Source organism: Grammomys surdaster, unplaced genomic scaffold (genome assembly GCF_004785775.1).
Source record: "Grammomys surdaster isolate TR1022 unplaced genomic scaffold, NIH_TR_1.0 150, whole genome shotgun sequence".
NCBI lineage: Eukaryota > Metazoa > Chordata > Mammalia > Rodentia > Muridae > Grammomys > Grammomys surdaster.
This window is the reverse complement of record NW_021604608.1, coordinates 16,654,217-16,659,324: the sequence shown is the minus strand read 5'-3', so window position 1 is coordinate 16,659,324 and position 5,108 is coordinate 16,654,217. Positions and strand designations below refer to the sequence as shown.

General features: G+C 38.1%; 1 non-coding gene across 1 annotated transcript; it reads left to right on the top strand.

Annotated features, from left to right (window-relative positions):
• The first annotated feature begins 4,490 nt into the window (after positions 1-4,490).
• Positions 4,491-4,622, top strand: LOC114619541. The gene has a single exon (XR_003711177.1). It is a non-coding gene; the product is annotated as a small nucleolar RNA SNORA17 (small nucleolar RNA).
• The last annotated feature ends 486 nt before the right edge of the window (positions 4,623-5,108 follow it).

Below are 5,108 nucleotides of genomic sequence, written 5' to 3'. Positions count from 1 at the left end.
GCACAGACTTAATACATTTGTTTTATCTAATAAAAACAAATTATGAAGTTACATTGTTAGTGAACAGATTCTGATATTCCAATAGAGAACCAAGTTTGGAGGCTTGATCAGGATCAAGATAGGATCTCTCTCAGTCTCTGTCTGACTCTCTCTCTCTCTCTCTCTCTCCCTCTCTCTCTCTCTCTCTCTCTCTCTTTCTCCATAATTTTTTATTCACATTACATACCAATTGCAGCCCACTCCATCCTCTTCTCTCAGCCTTACCCTTAAAAATATGTCCCCCATTTACTCCCTCCTCTTCCCCTCCTTGGGTACCATCACACCCTGGGCCATCTAGTACCAGCAGGACTAAGCACTTGACTTCCACTGTGACTCAATTATACAGTCCAGTAAGAGGAGTAGTGCTCATTGGCAAGCAACAGAGTCAGAGACAGCTCTTGCTTCAATTATTAGAGGACCCATATGAAGATCATGTTCCATATCTGTGACAAATGTGTATGGGCCTAGATCCAGGCCCTGCATGCTCTTTTGTTGGTAGTTCAATCTTTGTGAGCTGTCGTGAGCCCAGGTTAATTGACTCTGAAGGGCTTCTTGTGGTATCCTTGACCTGTCTGGCTTGCTCAATTTTATCTCTCACTCTTCTACAAAACTCCCAGAGCTCTGCCTGATGTTTGGCCATGGGTCTCTGCATCTGTTTCCATCTGCTGCTGCATAATGTCTCTCAGAGGACAGTTATGCTAGGTTCCTGTCAGCAAGCATACAAGAGAATCATTAATAGTGTCAGGGGTTGGCTCTCTCCCATGAGATGGGTCTCAAATTGAGCTAATCTTTGGTTGGCCAGTTCCTCAGTCTCTGCTCGATCTTTAATCTTGCACACCTTGTAGTCTGGACAAGTTTTTGATTGGGAGTTTTGTGGGTTGTCAATTTTTTTCTTCCTTCCATTGGAACCCCAAAGACAAGATCACTTAAAAAAACAAGCAAAAAAAAAAAAACCCAAAAACCAAAAAAAAAATTGTCTCAGAGAAGGGGGGGACATGTGTCTGAAAGGTTTACATTTCTCAAAATGTTGCCTCTGGTAATGGTTCTAATATGCCTGTTTACATTGTGATGAATATTGAGTTAATAGCAATATGGAAGGGCCATATTAGTGCAAGGAGTTTCATTTCAAATGATAACTGTAAGGTCAAATACATCTCTTCTTTTTATTTCAAAATTTGTTATATGGTAATCTTTCCATGCTTCCTGCAGAGGGCTGGCAAACTTGCCTATCTCTAAGGGTTCTGGGTGAGTGAGAGAAATAGCACTAAGGGACAGTATTTCCATGCTTACATGAAACATAGCTATCATACTTTCATTGTTAGTATGGATATAGATTCTGTGTTATGAATTTATGTATCTGCATCTACACAGATCTCTCTCTGTACCATCAGTATATTCAGGATGGAGAAATAATGATGTTTATTCATGCCACTACAGTTCGATGTTTCATGTAACTTGTACTTTTGAAAGTTTCTTAGGTAATTTTAAGCAGTTAATCTGACATTTTTTAAAAACAGTCATTGAAGTGAATTTAGAGAATCTTGAACATAGAAAAGGAGGCGGGGGATGGAAGAGCATCAGTGTGGAATAACAATAACACAAAATGTAGTTTATTTTTGCCTGGTAGTGTGCGTTTAAAGTACTGTCAACCAGCAATTTGTGTGTTCTGCCCTGGGGAGGACTATCTCTCCTGATCCCAGGTATAATCAGTTGTATGTAGTTCTTTGAGTAGGTTTAAGGACTCATGGGCTTTTCTTCATGCAGTTTGACATGCCTGTTGGTGTTAACTTTGTCATCCATGACATTTGGCTCGTCATGTTAGTGAGGATATATTTAGGAATGAAGATACATATATACAAAATCATATATCCACACAGCAACAATTAAAGCAAAAGGCCTTGAATTTGAAGAAGAGTGGGGAGGAATATATGGAGGGATTTCAGGAGAGGAAAGTGAAGTGAAAGTATTGTAATTAAATTACAATCTGAAAAACAACCAACCAAACAAATGAAGCCCTCTCAGTCTACGCTCACAAAGTGCTGACCCCACATGAAGCACAGTACTAGTTGTAAGAAAACATTGCAAAGCAAAGAGTGCATCCCTGGAACACCCAGACTGTGATGCTGTTGGCTTTCCTATAGAGTTAGTTATAATCCATGTCACAGTTTAAAAACAGAACAACAATTGATAGCAGTGGGTAGGCTCTAACTGCAGCCTTTCTGAATGCTAGTACTCAAGATTTTCTCTAGATTTGAGTGCTACCAGAGGACTGAAGGAGACTAATGGGACTTGCATACATTACAGTTAACCAGCATTTACCTCTGGATCAATGGCACCACGAGGGAATTGATAATGATTTAATTTACTAGTATACATTGACATGAGAATTCTGTGAACAAAACAGCAAAAATCTTGAATTCTTCTACTGTTCTATCTGAATTCATCATTCACTCAAACATAGCTAAAGTAATTAACTGTGTTACAAAAGAAACACTTGGAAGATGACTGCTTCCTGAGAATAGAGTCCTCATGAATGAGATGTGTCCTTTAAAATAGTCTTGAGAGAACTTCTTTGCCTTTCCCACACAGCTAGAAACTCCATCTATGAGCTGTGAGATAGACTTTCTTCAGACACACAATTTGTCAATGCCACAAAACTGAGTTTCTCAGCACCTGAAACTGCAAAAAAAAAAAAAAATTCTGTTTGAAGCACATCAAGTCTTTGGTTATACTATTATAATATATGGCTTACCATACTTCATTACTGCCAATCAAATATGACCTCTAACTATCCCTCTTGGTCTAATTTGATAAAATAATAAGAATGAAAGAGAAAGAGACAACAGCTGGGAACTCCATGCCGGGATGTTTTCAGTCATTAAAGTTCAAATACAAGGTCTATAATTATTGCCAGCACTATGCAATGCCTTCCAAGGAGTAAATTTATGTATTTAAACCCTGAAAACTTTCTCCCATCCTATCAAATTATAGGGATGTATTGCTTAACTGCAGGGATTCATTCAGAGAAAGGTATTGTTAGGCAATATTCTTGTAGCATTAACATCACAGAGTATAGTTACATAGATCTAGAGGATGTCAATTAATTTTCTACTGCATACATAGACTATATGTCATGTATATTCACACATGCACACATTACACACACACACATACATACACACACACACACACACACACATATATATATATATATATATATATATATATATATATATATATATCATGGCATATAGCCTATATAATCTATATATTGTATGCACCATTGCTTCGAGGGCCATGATAAGCAAAACAATGCAAGATTATGTTAAGCACAAAAGAAAATACTGCAATCATGAGACATGGGGTAAACAGGTAACTTGTGACAACGTATTCTTTTGCAATAAAATTTCATAAATATACATTTCAAAAATATAATTGCCCAGTGAAATGGCAATATATGTCTGTACATATGCATAAGTTGAGGTGGGTACCTTTCAGCTCCATTGTGATCCAGTGAATTCAGTGTAATCACTGTGATATGTGTGCCTTGTTCTTGACTACATCATGAGCCTGAGAATAATAGCATTTGAGAATAAAGCTTACAATTTAAAGCCATTTCTGTAGTAAGAAAACCTAGGACTTTTGGAAAATGAAGGAAATTCCTGTATTAAAGTAATGTGATTTTTAACCACATATGAATGCATGTATATTTCATATACATGATTATCTAGGTCAACATTGTAACTTTGGTCTGATCATAATGACAAAAAAGATAAAATTTTTGTCTAAGTTTGTTTCTACTGAAATATCACAGCTAGTCTGAGAAGATGCATTTATTGTAAGTGAATCTCTTAAATTAAACCCTTGTCTTTCCATTTCTATGAACTGTACCTTCCAGAGTGCTGTCATCAGTTAATACTAGAAGTGACTGTCACAGTTCGCTCTCATGGCTAAGCAGGCTCTGAAGTGAGTAATGCATAAATTGAGACAATTCAAAGGAGTGAGATAAATATAAGAAGAAGAGGAAGATAAGCAAAAAAAAAAAAAATACTGCATAGTTCTCCTTGGTCAATGATTCCATACTTGTAAAACTAGGTATTTTGCTTTTATACTTCATGTCAATGTATTTCAATATTTAGAAATTCAGTTTGCTAACAAATAGCTATTTTCATACCTTTGCTTTGTGATATTTGGGTACCTCTGAAGATACTAGATGTATAGACACCCAATATATTACTGCAGTGGATAGCTAGCCACTTCCCAAATCACCTATAGTCCCTTGGGTTTTTACCTTTTCTGTTAATATCTTGTCCTCTTAAAGCAAAGCTTTCTACAGTTCTCCTTTTTCACCAGGGATGTCTGAATGTTACTCCTGTGCAGCAGCATGAAAATACAAAGAGCTATGGTCTACTAGGTCAAAGCCAGATTGGAGTCATTAGAAAAATATTTCCACTGCCCCTAGAAGCATTGTAGGTGTGGCTGCTGTATCACAAATATACCAGTAAGTGGCAGAGAGGAGAGGGAATATGTCTACATTCAATGATCTGACCTGTGAACATCTGAATAATTAGAAGCCTAACATTCCCTGAAAAAAGCCAGAGTGAGACAACCACCAATCTGGGGTTAGGCAGGCATGAACAAGCTTCCAGTATCAGGAGCAAGCCAGAGACTAGAAGAAAACTGCCTGGGACTGCTTGCCCTGGGCCAGACTGGAAAAAAAACAGACAACATTTACAAACGGTCACTCAAGCAGAGCATAAGCCAGAGGCAACCAGCAGCATGGAACTTGAACAGGAAGTTAGTCTGAGATGACCACCAGTCTGACACCATACAGGACTGGGGAGGAGGTCGCTATGCCCAAGATGATCCCTTTCCAGTGTTCTAATACCTGAACAGGGCATAGCACTCCTGAGACCACTCCTGAGATAACCTCAGACACTTAGAGAGGAGAAAAGACTAAAAGGAACAGGTAAGTGGTGGAGAAATGGAAGAGGAGGAGAAATAGAAGGATAGGCACAGCAAAGAGAGAGAGAGAGAGAGAGAGAGAGAGAGAGAGAGAGAGAGAGAGA